Genomic DNA, 27,611 nt, shown 5'->3' with positions numbered 1-27,611 from the left:
TCATTTACCACTAATTATTTGCACTTCTAATGCAAATAGCAAAGCTAATAATTGTCAATGTTTTTGAGGGGATTTGTTTGTAGTATTGAGTTACTTAATGCCCCTTTTCACCAACATTACTAATGACATATTTAAAAATTTGGAAATACAATTGATCTCTTATTCAAAATAAATGTTCAGTTGCTAAAATGTTAAAAAAAATGTATTTTAATGTATTTGCTGAAATTACTTGGCTCCCCCTGCTGAGAATGGAGTGTTCCACAGATGATGATGCAAGTTGCTTCCTGGATGACTAGTTCAATCCACTTAAATCCAGTGAAGTAGCTCAACAGAAATGTTGGAAAAAATCCCGAGTTGTCAGGATTTAAACAATGCATTGTTAGGCCAGGGCTTTACTTGAACAGTAAGTTTGCATTTAATGATCTATGTTAACCATAAAAGTAAGACTTTAATGTCAGAATATACATTAAACTCAATATAGTACCAGGTAAATTATTTTCTTTGATGCCAATTATTTTCTAAATAATGTAATTTATGGGGCATCAATGGGCTTCAGCTTTGGAATATCTTTTATTCCATCTGGTAACTTGTGCAATGGATGATCTAGGCAGATGAAAGCGAAGAGAATTCTCCTAGAGTTCTTTAAAATTTGTTTTTTGGGATTTATTTTCTCTAATTTCACACTGCTTCTCTGACCTTTGCTTTCCCTTGACCTTGTAGCATTTGTGGTCAAAAAGTTAGGCAGGAAGCCAGCTTTTGGGCCTTCAATTCAGTTCAGTCACTGAAAGGAGGGGAAAAGAGGCTCGGGGGGAACTTCTGCAGCTTACATGATCAACTCAGTAGAACAAATGGCTTTGTTCTATTATTTCTATGACTTTCTCACTCTTACTTCCTTTTTCCACTTAGTTGCCCCAATCCTAACCCACACCAAGTTCTGTTAACCCACAATCCTGGTCTCAGCTGGTCTGGCAATGCCCAATTTTAAAAATTCTCATCCTTGTTTTCAAATACTATTGTGGCTTTGCCCTGCCTTATTTCTGTGACCTCCTCCAACCCTACAATCCTTAGACTTCTCTGCGCTCCTCTATTTCTGATTGCTTTGAGCATTGCTGATTTTAATTGCTGCACATTTGTCATTCCTTCAGCTGCCGAGGCCTTAAGCTCTGGAATTCCCTCCTTAAACCTCTCCACCTGTCTCTCCTCTTTCAAGATGCTGTTTAAAATCTGCTTCCTTCCTGTTCTTATATCATTTTAAATGGCTCAGTGTCAAATTTTATTTGATAATGTCACTGTGAAGTGCCTTGGGACATTATACTACATTAAGGTGCTATATAAATGCAAGTTGTTATGGGGAAATGCTTCAGCAACTCTGCACAGCAATGTAGCTGAAATAATGAACTCAGGAAAGTGCTGAAGCCTATGGCATTAGGCACTGGCTCACCAACAGCATTAAAGATCTTTTCTTTCTTTTTTTGCCCGAACTTTTTCACATGCTGGAATACAAGTTTATCTACACCTATTTTCTAAGTGGCCATTTTTCCTAATGTGGGCCTTGGTGGTGAATGTAAGCAATCTATTTAACCCTGGACACCATTCTGGCTGAGCTCAATTCAGCTCTCATCTGTAAAATTCCCATGTGCACCTTTTAACTTGAATACTGATATGGCACAGTAATCTTGAATGATTTCTACCTTCCTCTAGACTTGGAATATTGAGGCCAGTTACTATGTCTCAGGATCTTTGTTGCTTAAGTACTTATGATATTATATACCTATGCACAAAACGAAATGGTCCATCTTTTAATAACGGTGCCCATTTGATCAGCCTGTTTATGGACTTTTGTGAAGTATTTTCTAAATGTGATAGATATCAGCGAGATGCGCAAAGGAGACAAACCATATCATGGGAATATTAAGAACAGCAGGGAGACATATTTCCAATGGACCCTCTGGGTTTCATCACTCCTTGCTTAGCAAGTGAAACAGAGGAATAGAAAACTCCTTGAATTCATCCTGTAGATGAAAATATTTAAAACAATTGCTCCAACCATTCTCTGTCAGCTTCTCTGAAAAATACAAATTGCCTGGAAACATTCAAGCACCAGCACGAGGGCAGAGGATGGGATAAAGCTGATTCCGTGGAATCAAAATGAGGAGGAGTTAGAAAAACCTGAACTCTTCATCCTCGGAATGAGGTGAAGAAAAAGGGGGAGGGGGTGGAGGATGGGAGCTTATAGTAGTCTATAGGATAGATACTAAGTAGGATAGAAAAGATTAATTATAAACACAATTTCAAGTTAAACCATAACTGCAGGGCAAGAGGATATAGGTACAAATGGACAGAAGGTAAGTTCAGGACTGCTTGCATGAAGAAATGCTTCCTGATTAAGTTATGTTTGGAACAACCTTACTGATAGGATCAACAGAGCCAGTTGGACGCTATGATGGGCAGGCCAGCAGGCTGTGGAAGATGTCTGCGTAAGGAGGGATTAGATGTGAGCTCATCTTTGAGCTATTTGTGCCATCTGTGGAGTTGTTTACTATTCCTTGTATTTTAATATGAATGTTCACTTTTAGCTCTTTAATTGCAGCACGGATTCAAAATCACATTCTGTTTTGATATTTATTCCAAGATCAAGATTATTTCAGTTGTTTATGGTTGTAGAATGTTACAAATTTGGCCTGCCATAGATGTGTTTTCTGGTTCAGTGACATTAGGTGACTCACACTACCCAATACCCATTTACACGGTTGCATAACCCATAGAATGGAACAATGCATCACCCTTAACAAACAGGATATCTGAGCCAATTTTGAAACCTCATCTGGCAGAAATGGAGTGAGAGCCTCAAAATGGTAGGCCATGACATGATTTTTAAAAAATTTTCATTCACGGGATGTGAACTTTGCTGTCTGGGCCAACATTTATTGCCTTTCCCCAGTTGCCCTTGAGAAGGTGGTGGTGAGGTGCCTTCTTGAGCCACTGCAGTCCATATGATGTAGGTACACCCACAGTGCTGTTAGGAAGGGAGTTCCAGGATTTTGACCCAGCGACAGCGAAGGAACAGTGATACATTTCCAAGTCAGGATGGTGAATGACTTGGAGGGGAACTTCCAGGTGGTGGTGTTCCCATCTATCTGCTGCCCTTGTCCTTCTATATGGTAATGGTCATGGGTTTGGAAGGTGCTGTGGAAGGACCCTTGGTGAATTCTTGCAGTGCATCTTGTAGATGGTACACACTGCTGCATCGGCGTTGGAGGGAGTGAATGTTTGTGGATGTGGCGCCAATCAAGTGGGCTGCTTTGTCCTGGACAGTGTCAAGCTTCATGAGTGTTATGGGAGCTGTACTCATCCAGACAATTGGGGAGTATTCCATCACACTCCTGACTTGTGCTTTGTGGATGATGGACAGGCTTTGGGGAGTCAGGAGGTGAGTTACTCATCACATGATTCCTAGCCTCTGACCTGCTCTTGTAGCCATAGTATTTATTTGGCCAGTCCAGTTCAGTTTCTGGTCAATGGTAACCCCCAGGATGTTGATAGTGAGGGATTCAGTGATGGTAATGCCATTGAATATCAAGGGGCGATGGTTGGATTCTCTCTTGTTGGAGATGGTCATTGTCTGGCACTTGTGTGACACGAATGTTACTTGCCACTTGTCAGTCCAAACCTGGATATTGTGCAGATCTTGCTGCATTTGGACATGGACTGAGGAGTTATGAATAGTGCTGAACATTGTGCAATCATTAGCAAACATCCTCACTTCTGGCCTTATGCTGGAAGGAAGGTCATTGATGAAGCAGCTGAAGGTGGTTGGGCCAAGGACTGGAGGAACTCCTGGAGCTGAGATGACTGACCTCTAACAGCCACAACCATCCTCCCTTTGGTTAGGTTTGACTCCAACCAGTGGAGAGCTTTCCCCTGATGCCCATTGGCTGCAGTTTTGCTGGGGCTCCTTGATGCCACACTTGGTCAAATGTGGCCTCGATGTCAAGGGCAGTCACTCCCACCTCACCTTTGTCCTTTTGATGACATCATTGTGGTCAGGGTGATGTTTTCCTGGGACTAACACTGGACAGTCGAAGTCCAACAGCTGAGTTAGACAGTGGGTCCATTTAAAATGCTAAGCAGAGTCCTATAATGTACACAACGTCTACTGCCATTTTTGGACTGAACTAGGTGAAAAGAGGGCTGTGCACAATGAGATGCTCATTGCTGACAGTCCCTTCATTTTAGCGGGCCGAAGGGAGCAGGAATGTCTTTGTGTCTTTTGCACATGTCCCTTAATCATTCAGAAGGCAAATTGTCTGCAATTTAGTGAGTCAAGGCCAGAACAAAATACTCAAGAGAACAAGTGAACAGAAGAACAGCACTTATGCTGAGCCTCAGTTAACTCAAATCAGTAATAACACGACTTCATGAACATTACTATTCTTCAAATCAGCGGACCGCCTTGTCTAACTTGACAAAGCTTCTATCTACCTTTCAGCATATTTTAATCACAGGGAAGGCCTGGAGTTAGCATCATTTTGTTTGAAAACCTGATCGGAGAAACTCATTCGCATAATGCAGCTTCCAATGCCGCGATGCAGGTTATGTGGATTTCCAGGGGGCAGACAGAGTCGTTGGCCGGATGGGGCGCTTCTTGATGCCGCTTGAAGAGGCACCAGAGGAACAAATTTTTCCCCCTTCTGTAGCGGTTGAATATCCCCGTGTTCACAACCAGAGGGAAAGGGCTTTGTCAGGCAGCCTCTGCCAAGTCAATGGGATCAGGGACTTTCCAACACAATGAATGCGAGTTATTTATCAATTATTGACACAGGTTAACAAATTGAGAAGCATTTTCAATTTCTGAGGCAACAACTTCAATGTCTAGTTTATTAATACTTTAACCATCGTTCATTTACGCTTTTAACACTTGTTTTAAAACGCAGCATTTCATTAGAAACGCGTTCGCAAAATACTTCGCATGAAATTAAAAATCCAGAAATATGACGCGCCTACTTCCACATCAACTGTGCGATGCAGAAATATTTTACACAGGCACTGTATAAATGAAAAAGCTTTGTGCATCTTCAAAGGCGAAAATTGGTTCATGGAAAATATATTCTTGGTGCATTGAATGTTGCTACTTTCCAGTCCTGTGGCGGCTTCATCAACTGATGCAACAAAACAAAATTGCAAAGCTTTTGCCCAAAATAACCTACAGGCAGCAATCTCAATGTTTTTGTCAGCACGATACCCTGAGGTACCTCACAGATTGGCTCTGCCAGAGTTTCTGGGATTTTACACTGGACATATGGCACAGGCCATTTAAGAGACTATCTAATTTACAGAGAGCCACTCAAGTTATGACAAACTCCTCTCCAGTGCCTTACCTGCTCCCTGAAGATGGAAAAGCTGGTGCCTGCCTATCTTCTCAGGTGGAGGGGGTGGGGTTGTGGAGAAGGAACCAACCAGACCATTCCCCTCTGACCATAGTTTCCTTTATATGTTCTTTAGTAAAACAAATAAGCAAATATAAACTAATTAACTAATTAGAAGCCCCTTAAAGGGGCACTGTAATAAAGAACAAAACTTTCAAAGGAAACTTACAAATTAATTCAAATGTTTTTTCCACAGTGATGATGGGCTCCAGCCCCTGCAGCGCCCACTGGTCAGGGAAGGCCTCTAGTGTACAGGTGAACACTGCGTGCTCCCTCTCCAGGGACACCTGACTGCAAACGTAGCTGTGGAAGAGGGGCAGACAGTCGGGTCGAACAACCCCCTCGACTGCCCGCTGCCTGGTCCAGTTAATGGGCACCTTGGCCAGGCCCAGGAGCAGGCTAACAAGGAGGTCTTTCCCCTGCCCACCCCGTTCCGCACCAACGATCAGGAGTATGAGGCTGAAGTGCAACCAAAGCCTGAGGAGCAGCCCCCTTCGAATAGTCAAAAAGGTACTGCAGCCTCGCACAACCTGTGTAGGCGTGGAACACGGACTCACCAAAGCTGCAGAAAAGACAAGTGGCTAGGGAGTCTGGGAACCACCTTAGTCATTTGGTGCACAGGACTGCTATGCGCAACACCTGGTTCCCTGTATACGGTGGGGGGGGTGGTTTGGGGGGGGTGGTGCAATCCAATTTAAAAGTCTATAATTCCTTTAACCATCCAGTGCACTTCCCAGGTCTGGGCTCCACATTGCTTTGTGTGGCCTGGTTACCCCCATCTGGAGACCAGTTCATCTCACCACTGACTTGCAGAAATAGTGTTGTGCTGGGTAAGTGGGAACTTCCAACATAGAAAGTCCCCAGTCCTGGCTCTTCCTCTTTGGTGTCATAGAGCTTGTAAGGGGTAGACAGAGATTCCACTTTACAATGTCAACTGGAAAATTCTGGAATCAAGGGATCTACTGTAAACTGGTCTTCATCTTTTATTTGTATTACCACCCGAGTTAATACAGGATCCTGGTGGACCTCCTGAGGAATTCTGGGGCCATGGTTCTCATGTATATTATAGGGCAATGCTGAGAAAGATTTACAGTTGCAGCAGTTGGGGATTTTATACAAGAAGTGGGGAAAATAAGGTTTTTCCTGCTTGCTCTCCAGAGCACTATCCCAAAAAGGGGAACAGCTTAGGGTGCAGGTGCACAGATCCATGTCCAACATCATTATCTCCACTTAGGAGCATAGGAACATGAGTTGGCCATTCAGCCCATCGAGCATACTCCACCATTCAGTATTATCATGGCTGATCATCCACTTCAAGGTTTTTTTCCCACACTATCCCTTTATCTCATTGGTATTTAGAAATCTGTCAATCTCTACCGTAAACATACTCAATGGTTGAGCTTCCACTGCCCTCTGGGGTAGAGAATTCCAAAGATTCACAACCCTGTGTAAAATGTTTCACCTCATCTCAGTCCTAAGTGGCTTCCCCCTTATTTTGAAATTGTGTCCCCTGGTTCTAGACTCCTCAAACAGGGGAAACATCTTACCTGAATCTACCCTGTCTATCCCTTTAAGTAATTTGTAGGTTTCAATGAGATCACCTCTCATTCTTTGAAACTCCAGAGAATACAGGCCCAGTTCCCCAATCTCTCTTCATAGAACAATCCCACCATCCCAGGAACAAGTCTGGTGAACCTTTGTTGCACGCCCTCTATGACAATAATATCTTTCCTAAGGTAAGGGGACCAAAAATGCATACACTTATCCAGGTGCCATCTAACCAAGGTTCTGTACAATTGAAGCAAGACTTCACTACTCCTGTACTCAAATCCTCTTGCGATAAAGGCTAACATTCCATTAGCCTTCCTAAATGCTTGCTGCTTCTGCATGTTAGCCTTCAGTGATTCATTGCTGAGGACACCTAGGTCCCTTTGTACATCTATACTTCCTAATCTCTTACCGTTTAAGAAATACTCTGCACATCTGTGCCCCCTACCAAAGTGGATAACCTCACATTTTTCCACATTATATTCCATCTGCCTTGTTCTTGTCCACTCACTAAGTCTGCCCAAATCCTCTTGAAGCCGCTTTGCATCTTCCTCGTAGCACACATTACTGCCTAGCTTTGTGTCATCCGCGAACTTGGAAAAATTACATCTCGTCCCACATCCAAATCATTGATATATATTGTGAACATCTGGGGCCCAAGTATTGATCCTTGCGGTACCCCATTAGTCACAGCCTACCAACACGAGTATGACCTGTTTATTCCTGCTCTCTGTTTTCGGCTTGTTAGCCAATCCTTAATCCATGCCAGTATATTACTTCCTATCACATGTGCTTTAATTTTGCTGACCAACCTCCCTTGGGGCCTTTATCAAAAGGCTTCTGAAAATCCAAGTAGCGACTCCCCTTTATCAATTCTGTTAGTAATGCCCTCAAAAAAACTCTAACAGGCTGGTTGAACATGATTTCCCATTCATAAATCCATGTTGACTATGCCCAATCAGATCATTATTATTCAAATGTCCATTTATCACATCCTCTATAATAGATTCTAACATTTTCCCTACTACGGATGTAAGGCTAACAGGTCTGTAGTTCCCTGTTTTCTCTCTCCTCCCTTTTTAAATAGTAGGGTGACATTTGCTACCTTCCATTCTGCAGGAACCATTCCAGAATCTATAGAATTTTGGAAGATGATCACCAATACATCCACTATCTCCAAAGCTGCCTCTTTCAACATTCTAGGAAGTAGAATATCAGGTACTGGGGACTCATCAACCTTCAGTCCTGTTAATTTCTTCAATACAAGCTTCTTACTAATCCTAATTTCCTTTAATTCCTCATTCTCCTTAGTTCCTTGGATCTCCAATTCTGGGAGATTTCTTGATCTTCCTCAGTGAAGACAGACAAAAAGTAATAATTTAGTTTCTCTGCCATTTCTTAATTTCCCGTTATAAATTCTCCTGACGCTGTGTGTAATGGACCCATATTTTTCTTAGCTATGTCCTCTTTACATACCTGTAGAAGCTTTTACAGTCTGTTTTGATGCTTTTTGCTCCTTTAAATTCATATTCTACTCTCCCTTTCTTTATCAGTTTCTTGGTCCCCTCTTTGCTGTATTCTAAAAACCTCTCAGTTGTCAGGTTTACTACTATTTCAGGCAGTTTCATAGGCCATTTCTTTTAATCTTGTACAACCCTTAACTTCCTTTGTTAGCCATGGTTGACTGACTATACTTTTTCGGTCTTTATGCCTTGAAGGAATGTATAATTGCTGTAAGCTATGTAATAATTCTTTAAAGACTATCCATTGCCTATGTACCATCATACCTTTGAATGTATTTTCCCAATCCACCCAGCCAGTTTGCTCCTCATACCTTCATAATTTCCTTTGTTCAAATTTACCACCCTGGCTTCAGACTGAATTACCTCACTTTCAAACGTAATGTAAAGTTATATTGTATTATGGTCACTCATCCCCAATGGTTCTTTTACAGCAAGATGATTAATTACCCTTTTTCATTACATAATACTAGATCTAAAATAGCCTGTTCTCTAGTCAATTCTTTAACATACTGCTCTAGAAAACCATCCCTAACACACTCCGGAAACCTTGTCCTCCACTGTATTAGTGCTCATTAGGTTTACCCAGCCTTTCCGCAGATTGAAGTCACCCATGATTACTATATTAGCCATGCTACATGCTTCTCTAATTTCCCGATTAATGTCATGCCCCACACTACCACTACTGTTTGGTGGCCCCTTGCTCTTTCTTAGCTTCAACCAAACTGATTCCACATCTTGTTCTTCTGATCTGAGATCCTCCCTTACTAATGTACTGATCCCATCCCTTATTATCAGCACACCACCTCCTTTTCCTTTTTGCCTGTCCTTCCTAAATGACAAATATCCTTGAATATTTAGTTTCCAGTCTTGGTCGCCCTGCAGCCATGTTTTTGTACCACTTCAATCTCTGAAACTCCAGCCATTTGTTTCCTGTTACTTTCTGTCAGTTATGCGGAGACTGCTGGATAAATGCATTTTGCCTTCCAATGGTAATTTCCATTTAAATGGATGCTGCAATTCTTTATATAGCTACAGCAACAGAGGAAATCTGACCCACAATCATGAAAACGCCCAATGAATTACTCAATGCCTTGATGTGTACTGTATCCCTGTGGGTATGGACATTGTGGAATTTCTACTCTATAATGTGTCACAACTCCATTTTGTGACATGAATTTTGAAACCCATAAACTAAGTTTTAAATTCACGATTACTCAGTGGTCAGAAATTGCTGAGCCTGCACTGACAATTGTAATTGAAGGGAGTCCTCTGTGTGAGAGACACTAAGCAAATATTCACTGATCAACAGAGAGAAAAAAAAAGTTGGTATTTTATTTGAACTTCTTTTAGAGTTGTTTTATGTTGGTGCATAATAACTTAGTTGAAAATTGGGCTGCCAAGGTGAAGCACAGGACATTTTTGGAATGGCACATTAGGCCATTCTAGTTTTCTATACTCACTGGTTGCAAGTTCTATCTATGTTGGCATCCTCTGAATTATTGTTAATGTTATCCTGTGGGGTTGGCTACAGAGGGGGGCTCCTTCTCTACCCTCAATCATGGTTAGGCTTCTTTAGATAAAAGACAATGGAACATACAGCCAGCAACATAAACTCGGTGACTCGGGCATAGCTGTACTTCAAGAGACGACCTAATCTGTTCAGGTATTTGAAGTTTTGTTTCAGTAAACAATAGTTTGTTCAATCATTCGCCGATATATCCATCAGCTTTGTTGTAACTGGATTCCGTTTCTGATCATGCGAAGGAAAGGTGTCATTAGTTAGAGCTGCAGAGTGTCTCTCATGTGAGGTTCAGAACCAGTGCTCACCCCAGAGTGGCTCAGTTGGATTTCAGTATGGCTTTGGAGGTCAATATGCCCAGAAAGATAAGGGGCACGTGTTCTGATGGGTAAAAATGGGTAAGTGGGTGCCATTGGGGGGTGGGGTGGGGTGGAGGTGGGGGTGGGGAAAACTGTCCAGGCCAGGTTATCAGTCTGGACCTCAAAATACTGGAGATTTGGTCCTTAGACAGGAGCCATGGAGGCATTGAATAGGCTCTGGGCAACCTCATCTCCCAAAGTTGGGCAGCTGCCAGACTTTCTCGCTAAAAAGGATAGATGGGCACTGGAGTTGCGCCTGTGGGGGATCATTTTAATGACAAAAGAATCTCAAAGTTAATCTCAATCTGCCTAGCCAGATTTCACAGACCTTGGACAACCCAGCACGTAAAGGGAGGTGAATACTGATTTGTGGTAAAAGCAAATGCCTTTACAGCATGAATGCTTTCTCCCAACCTACCAAACTTACCTTCTTCCCTGTTCCCTCTCACCATCTGAAGATCACCAATATCAGACATCTCCTCGTACCCCCTGGGCTTGGGGATACAATCTTCTCTTTCTCCAGGATTGTGGATCCAATTCCTCAGGATCTGACCACTCCCACCCACCTCCATACTATCACCACCCCGACAGCAGGTTCCCTACCTGCTTCAGGGGCTGTGGTCCCCTCTAGAGTGTTCCCTACCCAACAGGCAGCCAAGCCAATCAGGCAGCCAAGCAGGGAACCTGTGAGAGACAAAAGGTCTATGCTTCGGAAAGAAAACCTGACATGGTCGAAGAAAATACCTCACCCCTGCTCATGGATCCTACCCCAATAATTATCAGAGCCACAGTGTCACAGACATTTGATGGCAACCTGCACATTAGGTATTTGCAAACCAGCACAAACTATTCTTGACAAGTTAAGGCACTTTGTCAGTTATCAGCAGCCATTATATAAACTAAGGCTTCAACAAATCTCTGTACAAATGCTAGTATATCCAGATGAGTGGGAAATAACTTAACAGCTGATGCTCAATGTACGAAATAAAGACCAAAATGTCAATGCTCATTTCAGGCAGAATTATTCTGTGAATCACATTTGGAAATATCAGGGCTCATTTTCTAAAATGCCAACAATACCACCAGTATTTGAAGGACTGTCATGTTCATGGACTGTCAGACCAAGCAAAGTAAATGAGGCTGCTAAATTTAGTTGAACCTTTCAGAACTGTTGAAATCTAAAGATGTGAAAACGATGGCCAAAAACAGATTTCAGTGCCCAAAGATCAAAAAGGCACACTGAAGCAGCTGCCATGTGAGAAAAGTCTAACTTAGTTGGTGGGCTAGATCATAAAGGCCTTGAAAATTATTTTAAAGACAAATATCTATCTCAGAGTCCCAGTTACATGATAAAATAAGTTACATTTGCTCCTTCCATATAATTTTAAAGTACATGATATCAATTTTGGCAGTTGAAAAATATTTAACTGTGCGAATTGCTTTGAGTAGTTTTGATTTGTTAATTACTATGGAATTCAAATATTATTATAGCACAGTAAATTAGCCAAAGAACAAAGTGCGTAAATGCAGGTTAGCTGTTTAAAAGTAAGTCTTTAAAAATGTACACATCAAAACTCCTTTATACAAGATATCTATAGTTACATTTCACTTGTGTATCTAGAACTTTTCCAAAATTGTATCTGAATTTGTCTGTCTCCAATTCTAGTGCACGTATGCTCATTAGTAATGATTGCACCTAATTTTTGGTCTTAAAATTAATCGTTATCTTTTGGTTCCACTCCATAAAATGAAGAAACCAGATGATTTTAGACAAAGCAGTGGAGAATCCTCAGCTTGTAGCCTTATCCATGCAAATAGGGGAGGAAGCCCACAGTCTGCATGATACAGCAGTCTTGCTGGATTCATCAGAGGATCTGCCTCCAGGTACCTGAAGCTTTTGGTGAATTTGGGACTGACAGCTGAGAAACATTTTGGTCATAAGAGGTAGGTGACAACCTTTGGGACTCCTTTTCCTTCCAATATTGCACAGAAACACATGAGTCTACAGCACAGAAACAGGATATTTAGTCCAACAGGTCTATGCCAGCATTTATTCGCCACATGAGCTTTCTCCCACCCCTCTTCATCTAATTCTGTCAAAATATTCTTCCATCCCACTACCTTGCATAGGAATCTATGTACCAGCAGATGTAGCTGTGTGTGGGCAATATATGAGAAATTCCAGAAGGACATGAAGCCAGGTTAGGGGAATGAAAAGGAGCAGGAGCAGGAGCAAGAGATGGGGCAGGTTGCCTGCATTACATCATGCAATTGGACTAGACATTGTTAGCTGGGCAGATGGCCTATCCACTCAATCTGCACAAGATACTGATGCCAAGTCACCAACCCTACTTCATGCTGCTTTAGGATGTAGCTATTCAGAGCTCCTTACAGGCATCTGAAGGCCTTTCCAGGGAATATGCGGCAGCATCATTTCTCCTGTGGTTACCCCAACCTGTGGAACGCCATTCGATGAATGGATCTTTAATAAAGTTCAGTAGTCAGTTTTTTTAAAACATCTAAAATAAAAAGAGAAACCATACTTTAGTTTTTTATTGTCTTTTTTGCGTTCTATCTTTTTTTGACTTTTATTGTTTCGTTTAGTTTTGTACAGAAATACAGGAGTTAGTTTTAACTTTGGGCTATGGTGTAAAAGAGATTACAATGATTGGGCTGCCCATTCCACAACACACAAGATGTTCCTTTTCAATAAAGTTAACGAGGAGGAAGACCATCTAGTTATTTAACAGGCAATGCCAATCAAACGTTACTCAAAGTTAAATTTATCCTCACAAAGTATAAGCAGACACTGACTGCGAGACCTTTGCTTATTTTTGCACATGTATACTCAGTCACTTATTTTGCACATATATACTCAGTCACACAAAATACATTAGACTGCACTGGAGATAACCACAGTTAACTATTTATTACTTTTGTACCCAATAAGATTGTATTTACCTGCACCATTTTTCTAGTTGTGGACATAAACTGGACCAATTTTTCTTTGCTTTCAGTATCTTCTTTACTTCATCTTAGCCTATCTTCCAAACCAAGTTTTCATGCAAGTTGGAATATGCTTCAGCATAGTGGCTCTGGATGGAGGTCTGACTGTTTTTCGAATATTCAGTCTCATTTGTACATCTGTCTGCTGTGGCCTGGACAACACTGCAGGATTGATGGGACAATTGCTTTGTGAGGTGTGTCCTGCCTAGTGGCGATTCAAAGAGCATAACTACACCTTTCACTGAGAGTGCATTCAAAATAATGCATTATTGTAATATGAGTAAAGTAGATGCATAGCATATAAAGCAGTGTTCAACAGTTATCTGTGCTGACCCATATGCATCAATATAGCGTGGTCACTCTTTCTCACTGCAATATTTTGAATGGCAATAAAAATTCCCCTCTTTACACTGACTTTCCACCCACAGGATTAGATGAAGGCCCGGCCCAAGTGTAACTTAGAATTCTAGTTACAATCTCTCTAGTTGGAAGCGATGCTCCACATAATGGATGGGATTTTCCAGTTCCACCAGGGGCAGGCATCATGGTGGGCGGGACTGGAAAATGTGGACTGTGGCCAAAAGTCAGCTTCTTGCTGGTGTAAAAACAGATGGCAATTTTGTGCTCCCTATTTTTATGGCGGGTTGGGTTGCTCGCTGTGCCATGTCGGTAACTGTATTTGCATGCCTTTGCATCTCATGAATGCTCGTTAAAAATCCAGCTCACTGGAAACATCTCCCACTCCAAATCAAATCAAATTAACCGGTGGCTAATTAGACCGGTATGAATCACGACCAGATATAACTGATGTGCACCTGGCGAACTGCATTTCACTTACGAATTTGAGGTTTATCCGCACAGTGGCTGCCCACCTTTCACTGTGCTACACTCGTGGCTGCTCCAGCTCTATGCCAAGGCTGCTCAGGAAAGACCAGTGGGAAAGCAAGGGAAGGGGCTGGAAGGTACATGCTTGACTGGTGGGGATGATGGTGGTGGAAGGCGAGAGGTCGGTTGCTTGGAGCCCAGGAGGAAAGGGGCGAACAGAGACACATGTCTGTGGGGTGTGACTGGAGCAGAGGAGGGAAGGGGTTGGACAGAGACACATGACTGGGGGGAGTTCAAAAAGTAAGTAAGTCTAAGGTCGTCATGGGACATTGCGCACCATGTAGTCAGGGCAAGAAAGCAAAGGCTGTCCTGGGGCAGTGCGCACCACACTACAATGCTGTGCCTGGCACGTATGTCCTGGTCCCAGTCCAAGGAGGGGGAGGGCCTGTCAGTCCTGTGTCAGTCGTGCAGGGAATAGTCAGTCCCTCACATATTTGGATCCAGGGGATTGGCGTACTGTGCCTCAGATGGCACAGGCACAGTCAGGGGAGGCATCTGCAGCCTGTAAGTGGGGAACTAGTAACTAAGCGGGGAGTGGCACTCAATGCTCTCATAGTGGGGAGGTCTCAGTCGGTCATTGTACGTAAGGCCTCAATATGGGGAGGGGTGAGGGCGAGATGGGGCATTGGGACATCAACGGAAAATGGTTCATCGGAAGGACGAGGATATCTGCAAGAATTACAATGGACTCTGGGGTTAAAGTGGAGGCAGGAGATCAGAGGGAGGGAAACTTGCACAAGATGCTCTTCCAGGATGTTAGGAGGGACTTGGATAGTCTCGGGGAGGTGGCAAAGCTGCTCTCATAGCAGAAGCGGAGAAGCACCATTTCAGCAGCCGATGGAGTGACACAGTTGAACAATTACCTTGGAAAATAATTGCCGGGGACGGGGCTGCGGGCTTGTGGGTGAAGTCGATTACTGCACTTTTGGGCCAATTAAAAGGGCGCCTGAATAACTTCCACTTCAGCACATGGAGAGCAAGGCCCTGCTGAGACATGTTAGGAAAAGTCAAATGCCAATTGAAGGATTTGGGCAATTTAACTCATGGTGTACATTCTTGTGAGAATCCAATAGGGCTGAGGCCAAATGTAGATTGGGTATGACTGACCATTTGTCCCTCTCAGGGGAATGCACAAAGGTCAGAAGGATCCAGCTGTAAAGGAGCAACGGCTAAAGTACATATGCCAAATGCTCCAAAGACCTCGACACATTGCAACCGAGAGGCTCAGGCTTTACACGCCTCAATAAATACAGTCATTACCTTAGTGCAAGGCTGGGCTCTAGACTACTCCAGAGGAGGCAGCCTGGCAGTGCCCTGACTAACTGAGGCTGATTGTGCCTGGCTGTACTCACCCAGATCTAACCCCCTTTGTGAAAGCACTGTCAGCCTGGGGCATAGGGAGAAGGCTAGGAGGTGGGGATGGCGGGGGGGGCGGGGGGTGGTGGGGGTTGCATGGGGAGTGGTGGGTCAGCTTCTGAGATCTTTAAGTTGCAAGAGAGGACCTGGAGATGGAATGCCTGGAATGAGGGCAGCCCGAGAGCTTCACAATGACTCCCTAGCCTGGCGATGGAGGGTGATTATTGCAGGGCAAGGTGCAATCATGTCTCTGTTCAATATTCCCGCAGAGACGAAGAGGAGCGCACAATAGAGGCACTAGGCAATGCTGCCTTCTTCAAGGCTCTCTTGTAACTAAGGAGGAGAAGAAGGGCCTGTTGCCATCAGGCAGGGTAAAGGGAAGACCCTCACCCTGAGGAACATGAGCCAGCGGGACCCCATGAGGACCCAGAAGCTGAGAAGGGGAGACAAATTCCATGGAGGCATTTAGCGTGACCCAGGGCATACCGAAGGTGCCTCTCATACTTGCAGATGAGTTAGAAACAGTGCCTTGGATGTCTTGTCAAGTGATGTGGTAGCTCAGATCTGCCACATTCTTCGGGAGAATCTGACTCCGCACAGGATGGGAGGTCATCCATTGTCAGTGGCTGTAAAGTTGACTTCTGCACTAAACATTTTTGCGGGTGGCTCATCAGGACTCCACTGGGAACGTCTATGAAATATCACAATCCTCTGCTATTAAATGCATCCAAGTGGTCACCGATGCCCTATTTGTTAAGGCAGACAATTACTTTCAGTTCTCGCTGGATGAAGCCAGCTGGGCTGCCAGGAATGGGATTTGCAGTGATCTCTGGCTTCCCCCAGGTGCAGAGTGCCAACAGCTGCAAACATGTGGCATTAAGAGCTCCCTGGCAGCAGCCACAAAGGCTCATCAACAGAAAAGGCTTCCACTCTCTCAATATGCAGCTGATCTGTAACCGCCAGAAGCAGATTATGCAGGGCTGTGTGAGCTACCCTGGGAGCCTGCATGACTCTTACATTCTGAGTCACTCGCAGGTGCCACAGATCTTCGAGGGCCCTCAGCACATTCAGGGTTGGCTCATCAATGACAAAGGTTACCTGCAAAAGATGTGGCTAATGATGCCCATTCGTGGCCACAAAGTGCTTCAAAGGAGAGGTATAATGTGGCTCATTCCCTGACATACTCCTTGATTGAGCAGACCATTGGCATTCTGAAGATGTGTTTCCAATGTCTGGGCTGATCAGGTGGCGCTCTCCAGTACTCTCCACAGAGGGTGTCCTGTGACATTGTGGTTTGCTGTGCCCTACACAACCTGGTACTCCAGAGGGGGGATGGGTTGCCAGATGGAGAGATCAAGGAGCTGCACATCTCCTCCAATGAAGAGGATGTCAAGAGGGAAGGAGTTCAATGTGGGTGATGTTGAAGCCCCAGAGGAAGAGGCCATAGCACAGGTCAGAAGAGGCAGATGTGCCTGTAAGGTCCTTTTAGCCACAAGGTTCCAGGACGGTGAAGACGCCTATCTCATATGAGAATCTTTCACCTGTGCAGGCTTGATATGAACACCTTCTTTGTTATCCTTAGCATCTCAATGAAGGATATCAGTCTCAGAATGAGATGTCACAATCTTGCGTGATGATGACCTCATCCTTGGAAGGCAAGGCAGCCTCTGGAGCAAGTGGCCATTCTGTAATGGGTTAAGAACTCCACCCGCATGCATTGTGAAGAAAATATACCTAGTGCAGTCTTTTCAAGAATCTCACCAATATTTGACTGCCTATGGCCTTCAAGAAGCAGGAGCAATCACTGCAAACACCAGTGCACCCATGGCAGTATGCCTGGAGCACTGCAAAGTGCCTCAAGGAGGACAATCATCAATCCCTTGTTCCTGCACAAATGTCTAAGGACTGATCGGAATCTGGACTGAGGCATCTCTCTACAGGCAATCGTTCAAGCAAGAATAATGTTCTGGCCTCATCCTCATACTGAGTCCTCAGCATGAGATTGTTCTTTTGGATGCAGTGATCTGTCACTCTCAAATATGGTTGCAAGCCTGCGAGTTGGGTCACCTCGCACAGAGAGAGCTTCAATAGCACCACCAACTGATCAGTAACCAGCACTCCTGACCCAGCCTTCATCTGGAGCTTCCCAAGTTCATGTCCAGCATTTCCTTGGCATCTGAGTGTGAGGTGGCCCAGTCAATGTCAACACTGCATTCAGGCATTACTCAGTAACTTTGTTGATAATAAAGAGCACAAATCAGATGTACTGGAGCTTTGCTCTGATCCCATTTGAGGCCTTCACATTTTCATTCCAGCAGTTTCAGTTATACAGGAGGAAAATTGGAACGTTGATGGCTCTTTCGCAATCAGATAACCATCTTAATTGCTGATTGGAGAGCTAGTTCAGGGATTATGTCAAACCACGCTAGCCAGAGCTTCAGCTCTAAAACAGCATCATCCCATTTAATAGTCTGGCATCAGGAGCCTAGACACACAGCTCTAATCTTGCATAGTCATGGCTGTCTAACAGACATTTCAGGAGTAATTGAGTCCTAGCTAGGTTCATTGCTCTGCATCATGCAGGTGGAGAGTGGGAATTACTATAGGGGTGATGTGTAGCTGTACACGGAATCACGACATTATGCTACAGGCTGCCATGAGCGGCTAAGGTCCCCGACTATTGTTTGAAATGTAACCAACGCCCAAGCCTGATAGACATTACATGGAGGCCATTGAAAGATGCACTGAGTTAGATTGATTCCAATGTGGGTCACCATTACGACCTACAAGATCCACATAGACCAGACTTCAGTGCAGCAGCATCAGGAGAATATACCAAACTTCAAAATCTATACTCATGAGGTCACATGATATGATCTCTGACACATGTCTAAGATATGCATTGCCCAACCACAATGTTGATAGAGCAACAGGCTTTGCTCATGTTGCTGCTGTGGACAGAAAGACGACTCGCTGTATTGAGATTGTGCACATGATGGGAGCTAAGTGAGGAGGTGGGGGCGGGGCGGGGGGGGGTCATCTCTTACACTTGGATGACCTCGGACCATTGCATCAGATAGAAGAGCCATTCACTAGATGAGACTTTCAGAACAGCAAAATATATTTACAGATGTGCAAAGTATTTACAGTGGGTGAACACCCATGCCACCATTATGCACTCATTATTTCTTACTTTTTCTTTTCCTGCCACCAAGTTCACATACATCCCTGACATCTGCAGCAGAGGTGGAGGCAGCCTGCTGACTGCTACACCCTGTTGTCTGTAATGATCTTGGCGGGCATTCTCTGGAGGACCCCAGCATGCTTCGGGTCTCCTGCTGTGGGGCAGATGCACACTCTTTGGCCTGAGCTGGAGTTGTTGGGGTCATTGGGTCACAGGCAGTGGGGATTTTGAGCGGCTGGACAGCCCAGGAGAGTACTGGGTGGATTGTCCCGAGGTATCCAGCTGTCACTCCTCTTACCTCTGGGTGCCCAAGGGCCTCTCCCTAACTCCTTGAGGACAATGGACTCCTGGAGGGAGATCAAGGGGCCCCATCCCCCTCTTTTGTATAGCCAATGATGGATCCCATTCATGGCTAGAACGATGATGTGCAAGTCCAAGTGTATATCCAGCACAAACTGCTGGACCAAGGTCTCCATGGCAGTTGCCACCCTTCCAATGGTGACCTCAATGCGCTCGCATGTCGGTACCACTACATCAGACAGAACATGGGCAGGCTCCTCCATCTTCCATTCTAATATGCTGATGGCCTCTGACAGCCCTGCCTGCTGTACCCCTGCCTGTCTTTGGAGCTCCAACATCTTTCTGAGGGCTGATTCCAGAGGCTCGTCATCAGACTTGGATTCAGCAGGAGCCTGGCCTCCAGCGGTCCTCTGACTGTCAATGACCTTGGCTGTCACTGCCTCCACCTGCTGTGGTCCAGAATCTGTGCTGTGCTGACCTGGTGGTGACCCCAAACCTGCTCTAAAACTAGTTCCCACCGAGGTGTGTGTCTCTGTGCTGGTGGAGAGTGCAGCTGAACGCAATGATGGCTCTACATCTAGTGATCCTCAGGAGGTGGTCTGGGGGCAGAGGCTGATTGGCTGACAGGCGGTGTGCCTCCCCTTTTTCTTGCAGGTGGCTGTATTAGAGAGAAGAGATAATTAGTGATTGACTGGATGGTCATCTACATTAAAGAGCACTCACAGTTTCAGCAGGTGGACAAAGGCAAGTGGATGGGGCTTCACTGGCTTGTTTGGGAATGCCAATGTCGCCTTTGGCGCAGGAACAGTCCCTGTCCTCACCGGCCAGCTCTGCTGCCCGCCCCTCCAAGGGGGTGAGTGCCTTGAGCACCGGCATCCCACCTCATGTCTGGGATCTCTCCCTGTTGTTGTGGGTGATCTTGTCCTACATAAAGACAGATAGACAGACTGTGAGCAGGATGAATGCCAGAGCAGAGGATAAGCATGCCTCCCTGCTATGTGTGCTGAGTGGCCTATGTAAGGGCTGAAGACACACTTTTGCAGGATGTCACAAGAGATGAAGACGTAAAAGTGTGTGGGAGAGAATCAGTGATGATGTCCCTTGTCCTGGTGGTGTGTGAGATCCCTTTGGACTATAAACCTGCAAATGCCTGGTGACTTAATGACCATGTGAGTTGAGAATGAGGAAAAGGTTGACTTAGCCTGGCGAAGTTGATGATATCATTCATCCTTTTTTGGCACTGGATAGTGGTCTCTTCTGAAGACTGCAGGCGCTGACTGCCCTGGCGACCTCTTCCCAAGCCTTGGTGGTGAGGATGGTGGACCTCTGGCTCTCGTTATAGTGGTAAAGGATCAACCATACCTGGTTGAGTGTTGCCAGTCCCTTATCACTGAACTTGGGTGCACATAGTTTGTCTCCTCTGGGGGCCATTTTGGTGTTTGCCATGACATGTCCTGGGCTGCAGAGAGTGAATGTATATGCAGGTGCCATTTAAATATGGTGCTCTGCATCTGAGAGAATTGATAAACTCTCCTTAAACACCTCAAATTTGAATGAAGGGCCTGCAATAGGCTGATTTGTATAGGCAACTGGATTAAAATCAGGTTCAATTTGGTGCCCCGTCTGAGCTAGAATGACCACAGGTGTACCATATTGGACTTTTCTGTGTTTGTTTTGCTGCTTAATAATGGGAAGTGCATCTTGCCAATAGGTTTGACTGTAGCTAGCATAACAGCCAAGTCAAATTGCATTGTCACCTCACTTTCTAGAATAGGCAACTAGATAATGATCAGGAATAAAATCCATGGCCGGGACTGGAAAATCCTGGTCTAAAGCTGTGCTTCCCCTCTCAAGCCCAGGGACACTGAGGCATCCCTAATAGTGCCTGAGAATTCAGTACAGGATCTTGCAGGTCTGCAGCGTTCAGTTTTATACCAGGCAGCTTACTGATCAATGAAGTTACTGGGTAACCCCAGAAAGTGATGTTTTAATTGATCAGTATGTAACTTTCACTTCATATTTTATTCCATAAACTATGAAGTAGTGCTGCAAACATCAGACATTATTCACAAGAAGAGAAAGAAAGGTCAACAGATATATAAAGTGCTTTACATGCATTGAATTATTTTGAAATGCAGTGAACTGTCATTCTGTAGGTAAGCACGACACTGGGTGGGCATTAAAAGTACTGCCAGTTATTCTGCACTCTGCTGTAATTTTAGTCCAGCAACCACTGTTATTGACATGAAGCACAGCTGGGAACAGGGAGCCTTGGCTTACCTGCAACACCTATGTCAGCTCTGCTTCGGAACATAAATCTTTGACGTTCTTTTTTCTGCAGCAGAATCAGTGTCATTTTTTTTTGGTGAGTCATGCCACCAGTCCTACCATCCAGATTTCTGTACTAAAATATTTGACTGGATCCCTACCCTCAGTTTTAACTGGCATAACAGTAAGGCTACCAAAGCTATACAGTTTTCAGCGTGAGCAGTATGTCAAATATTTTCTGAATTCAGTGCATATACGCAGGTGAGTTGAGCGTAGATTTTTGTGTTGCTCGCACCCTGATGCTGGACAGGAGCACTGGGATCTCCTGTTCAAAGACCCACCTGTAGGCATCCCACCTATTAGGGTCTAATACCTGCAGGAAGACAGGAAATATAATGTTGGCCATCCAAGATTGGAGCAAAATCTCCACTGGTAGCAAGAAAATCCCAATTACATCCAAAAATTCTGCACTGGACTAAAAATAAAAATAGCCATTCACCTTTCCTTTCTTTTTCTTGTCACTGGTCCTCTTGGTAATGGTCCAGGAGCAGGACAAAATCAACCCTATTGACTATACGTGAGCACCAGCTTTATAAGACTTGTCACCAAACACTGATTTGAACATATTTACTGTCTGGGGAGAAAGTATTTCAGTATGACGGCAGAATATTGAATGCAACACCTGTAGGTAACCAAGAAAACTGGCATCCTATGGCAATCAAATATAGGTTTCTTCCACAGCAAGAGAAAGTTGATGAAGATCTATTGGGCTAAACTAGCTGTCTTCTTTGTGAAATATTGTCGTGACAGCCACCACAAAGAACAGTACTACAATGAGGCCAGTGCCAAAATGCATTAAATTATATTACAAAGTCTTAAACAACAATTTTGCTGTTGTGTTTACTTAGAGTGTATTAGACCTACTTCATTGTCAAAATGCCTAGGTTGACCAGAATGACTGCATGGCTTGCCAACTAGACAATTACCAACTCTAAAGCAAAAAAAATGGATGCAGGAAATCTGAAATAAAAACAGAAAATGCAGATCAGGCAGCACCTGGGCAGAGAATCTCAGGTACTCTGTTTTTCTCTCTCCACAGATGCTGCCTGAGCTGCTGAGTATTCCCAGCATTTTCTGTTTTTATTTCAGATTTCCAGCGTTCACAGCTTTTTGCTTTCGGACAATTGCCTGCTGGCAATCCAGCACCATGGCCACAAGCTCTGACAGAGCTTGATCTACGCATTATACTTTCCTGCAAATTCAATGCCAACACTTCTCTTCACACAGGTACTGCATGGGCCAACATCCTCTTTAATGTTGTTATTCATGATGGTCAAAGCTCCTGACAGATGCCGAAAGAGAGATGCCAAAACATCCTGCGAGATGTTTGCTGATTGGTTGTTTTTTTTATGCAACTGTCCGTAGCGACTGGAAGCTATTTGAATAGTTATCAGGGGACTTGCACTGGCTGTTGCTAATTTTTTTTTACTGTTATTAGACCTGTGGATGACTATGGTAGCCAAAGCAAATAAATTTATCTTTCTCATCATTTTTTCCCTTTTGATCTTTAAGGATCTCCCACCAACACAGAACCACTGGACCTTTTCGGTATGAAGCCCATCTGGCAGCCATCTTTAATATCTCTCATCAATAACCATTTGAATTAAAATCAACTGGATGTAACTAAGATGCCTGCACTGCTTATTGTTCCTCGAGGTTGTTTGTAGCTGATATTCACAGCTCTTTAACCCAGTTGCAGCTCATTTGGATAGTGTGGTCGCATATACTTAATGCAAGGATGCTTCAGGGATATTTTGGCTAGAAACCACATCGTCCTCTCTGAGAACGTATTGAGAAAAACAAATCCTTATTTCATTACAAAAATTTGCCAGCACCATATATGATTAGACAGCACAAAATTCAGATGCTAGAAAAGGAAGCAGTTTGCCACTTTCAATATGACTTAAACTGAAATAAATGATCACAGTCATAACAAAAGAAATTCTATTCAGCTGTGTACAAACATTGAAAAAATCACAACATTTCAAATAATATCTCTACCTTTGCATCTTGGTCATAAAACCTGAGCTTCCCTTCAAGAGAATTTTCGAAAAAAAAAATGTTCAGTGACGGGAGGAGAGAGCTTGCACTGGGCACCAGTCAGCAGCAGTGAATCAGCAGCAGCAGCACAACCAGTGAAATGACAGTTGGAACCATGTGATCAGTTCAAATTGAAAGGAAACAAGCGTTTTTGCTGATTAATCCATTATCGCTTGCCAAGTTCAAGCAAGATGCAAACCAGTTCACATAAAATAAACCACAATTTAAAAATGACAGCAACGTTCCACAAACTGAAAACAAAATTACACGTTACCTGAACAGAATTCAAAAGCAATTGACTGGGATGCAGGGAAATACTGGACTGGATTAGAACACATTCTGTACCAAGTAGTGTTCCTTTCCTTTCATCATTAATTACTTACATTAAAAAAAAACAATTCAGGGAGGAATATTTGCATCTGTGTGTGCGAGTATCTATTTACATGTGTTTGTATGTGTGAGCCTGCACTGTTTGTGTGGGAGGTGGGTGACCTCTGTTTTCTCTCTCCATCTCCTCCTGGATTCAGAATCCAATATTAGCACACATTGAACACTTATATGTTGTTTCAAAATTGTGTGCAATGAACTGGGTCGCTTAGTGTGGGTCTGTATTCACACCATGGTACACAAAAAAGCCAACAAAAGGGCGGTAATGTAAGTTTGGTCTGCCAAGCAGCTTGAGTCGAAGGCAGGTGATGTGGAACATGAAGCCAAAAATTTGTAATTCTGCACAGGTCGCCAGATTCTTCTGATCAAACGTTCCCATTTTTCAAGCTCTGGGTATTTCAAGCTTATCGTTGAAAGTCATTCTTCCTTAGCCTTTTGGGATTAGTGATGGCATATTTGCAACATAAAATAAAACAGTGACACATTTACAACATTTCACTTTATTCACAAAAATAAAGACTTGGGATGGAGTTTTTGCTTTGGGTGTAATCAGGAAATTGTGATCAAAATGCAGTTAAAACTGTGCTGGTTAGGTTACAGCTCAAGTTTCCATTCAAATTAATTTGCATGATCACAAACATAAAATTTTCCACAAACCGGTGCAATCGGGCAGCGCAAAATAATATAATTATTTTTTTTTTCCACTGAAAAATAGTCTTTGATGTATTTAAGAATGGTTATGTGGTGCATTTTTATTAATGCAGCTGAAATTGGATTTATCATCAAAAAAGGTTGGCCAGCCCCGACCTGTAGGTAACCTAATTTAAAATGTTGAAAATGACTCAGAAAAACTATACTCAACCATTTAATAGTTTCATTGGTGTGCGCTGGTCAGTTTCTTAATAAGTTACATAGTTTTAGGAGTAAAAACTTTAAGAAGTGCTTACTAATGCCTTCATGCCTAAGAAAATGAAAGCAATTTGTCGAGTCTTCTTTTATGTCTTGAGTCTGAGTTCACTAGTCGAGTAAACTCCAATTGCATGCCTTTACATACACTTGTTAGTTGATGCTCGCTATTAATAATGGAGAGAGACTGACATAAGAACAAACTGTGATTTTTTATTGCAACCGAAGGCAGAGCACTAAATCCTTGCGTGCTCCCACAACCACCTCCAGCTCTAGACTTAACAGCTAACCGGTAGCTTGCGCTGTATATTTCTTGGTCAGTACTGTCACAAGGTTAGTTCACTTGCATTCTCTTAAAGGTACATGGTAATCCACTTTAACACATCCCTCCCCTTTACTTAAAAAATACAGTTGACAAACTTAATAACGTGAACTATTTACAATAATAATTATTTACAAATCAAGTCTCTCAGGAGACTTTCTCAGACGTGTTGAGTGTCACAGTTCAACAACCTCAGCTGGTTTTTCCAAGACCTCCTTTTTAGGGGGCAGCTGTCCACTAGGTTCCTCAGTCGATGATTTCACCATCTCCCGGGTATGGTCACATTCACTCTTGTTGCCCCTCCCCTTCAAGTTGAAACAGATAAAGGGCAACAAGCACAAAGCAACACAGAGAGAAAAAAATTGTTTTTCTTTTCAAGTATTATCAATAATTCCTCTTTTTCTTCCTGAGTGTCCTTTTCTTGGTAGCACTGATCTGTATCTCAGCCTTCTCTTTAATTTCGCTATTTACTGGACGAGACTCAGGCGTGAGCTGAACATGAATGAGCTCAATAGCTGTATTTTCTGACAGCTCTTCTGACAACTCAGGGCCTTCTAGTTTTAAAGCTTCAGCTCTTTCAACTGTTTCCTATTCTCATTAATAGTTTCCTAGAGAATCTCGTATCATTGCCGCTTCTCAGCTAATTCATTCCTTAACTCGGCCAGAGACAGGTTTAACACTTCCTTTTCTTCTTCATATCTTTTCAGTGGCACAAATTGAGAGCTGATTGAATTTTGTAACACACAAAAGTCCTTTAATGGGGTTTCCTTTTCTTTTCGAAAGATGCTGACTTCAGCTTGAACTCTGTCCCAGTGCAACACTTCTACAGGCTTCTCCCATTGGGTCTTCACATACTCATTTTTTTTTACAGTTATGCTTCTGTTTTCCATTTGGAAACTTAGTGGGCCCACAAGGTTTATCTATCCCAGCCAATTCCTTATGAGGACACTCGGTCCCCTGCCTGACGTTAGAAATAGGGGCAATTTTGCAGACTGTTCCTCACGCTGCGCCTTGACTTGACATATCCCTTTCGATCTTATTTCTTCACCCATGTATGTTTTCAGTTTAGTTTCCAAAACTTCCAGTCTTAAAGGATGGGTTCCTTTGTTCGAGTATTTGAATGTATGTTCTCCAATGATGGACAGTGACGTTCCAGTATCAATTTCCCTCTTAACGGGTTGTCCATTGACTATAATGACTTCTTGGATTGGCTCGGTTCTTTCAGGTTACATAATGAATGGATGTCTGGTTCTATTTCTATTTCTTCCTTATGTGACCATAGCATTGGCAGAAAAAGCATTCAATTTGTTTGAATTGTTGATTGCCCACTGATGCATTTCTCTCATTCATTTTGTGTGTTTTCACTGTGGTACTGCTGTTTTTTATTAATCTGTACATAGGGGCTGTTTCCCGCCATTCTGTGAGGCCCGATTTTTTTCGGGTCTTTGGTTGTTGGTCTGTCCTACCCTACCAGATGGACATGCATCTCTTATAGCTTCTGAATTTCTAACAGCACTCTCCATGGCTGTGGCTAATTCTAATGCCTCATTGAAGCCTAGATTAGCTTCAGCTAGCAAATGCCTTTGAATAGTATCATCTCCAATCCTGCATATCATTCAGTCTCTCAACATATCACTAATGGACATTCTGAATTTGCAATGTTCAGTTAATGTCTTTAAAATGGTAATATAGTCAGCCTGTTCCTTGAATTGAACTTGAAGCACTGAATAGTAACTGAGGGCTTTGGTCTCAGGTGGTTTTGTATAATTTTTATTAACTCGTCGAAAGTCTTCGAGTTGGGGGTGGTAGGTAATATGAAGCTGCGGATCAGCCCATTCACTTTGCTCCCGCATGTGGATAAAAGAATCTTCTTTTCTTCCCCCGTGATGTTGTTAATGGTAAAAAAGAATGCAAGGCATTTGACATATTGATACCAGTCAAGCAAAATGAGGTCAAATGATCGACATGCCTGAACTGCAGCATCGTGAATGACTGCAAGGGGATAGCTTCCCAGTTACTGATGAATTCAGGTGTTTTGCTTACCGTGGCTCTCCTGTCTGCCGTCAAGTGATTCAATTTTTGCCTTCTGCAGTGTTGCCCTCTCTTTGGGTTTCTTATAATTTTTTGTCCATAGCCATTTTTCTTGCATGTAACTCTTTAAATGTATTGCTGCTTTAAGCGCAGTCACTGTTTTTTTTCAATTCCATCTCTGCAGTTGTCAGCTTTTCTGAGATGGGTTTCACACGCTTTTCAGGTTTTGGTGGGATCCCCATGATCGCGATTCAGCAGGGTGTTTTTCTTTTCTCTTTTTTTAAAAGTTAAAACTACGGAGGCACTTCTTCCTGCTTTGATCACTGTCTCTTTTACACCTTAAGTACAGATTCTCTTTCTAATGTTTTGCTCATCCATCTTGTGGATTCTCACTCAGGGTGCTATTTTTTTCCACATCACCAGTTTTATGTCATGAGTCTATGACTAATCGAGTAAACTCCAAATGCACGCCTTCATATACACTTGTTAGT

At 43.3% G+C, this 27,611-nt stretch overlaps 1 protein-coding gene and 1 long non-coding RNA gene across 3 annotated transcripts in view; one reads left to right on the top strand and one right to left on the bottom strand.

Moving 5' to 3' along the window:
* The window catches only part of LOC121276931 (cyclin-dependent kinase 4 inhibitor B-like), a 64,744-nt gene extending 41,196 nt beyond the window's left edge, over positions 1-23,548 (bottom strand). The window contains exon 1 of the mRNA XM_041185616.1: positions 23,436-23,548. The gene's annotated coding sequence lies outside the window, so the exon portion shown is untranslated. The remainder of the gene's footprint in view (positions 1-23,435) is intronic.
* LOC121276932 lies at positions 315-23,318 on the top strand. Of its 2 annotated transcripts, none has more exons than XR_005942761.1 (3): positions 315-403; positions 5,623-5,936; positions 22,947-23,318. It is a non-coding gene; the product is annotated as an uncharacterized LOC121276932 (long non-coding RNA). The 2 variants fall into 2 exon arrangements; XR_005942760.1 differs by lacking the exon at positions 22,947-23,318 and adding an exon at positions 12,129-12,183.
* Positions 23,549-27,611: the final 4,063 nt, after the last annotated feature.

The sequence above is a fragment of the Carcharodon carcharias genome, chromosome 4 (genome assembly GCF_017639515.1).
Source record: "Carcharodon carcharias isolate sCarCar2 chromosome 4, sCarCar2.pri, whole genome shotgun sequence".
NCBI classification, from domain to species: Eukaryota; Metazoa; Chordata; class Chondrichthyes; order Lamniformes; family Lamnidae; genus Carcharodon; species Carcharodon carcharias.
This window is presented reverse-complemented; position numbering and strand designations above follow the sequence as displayed.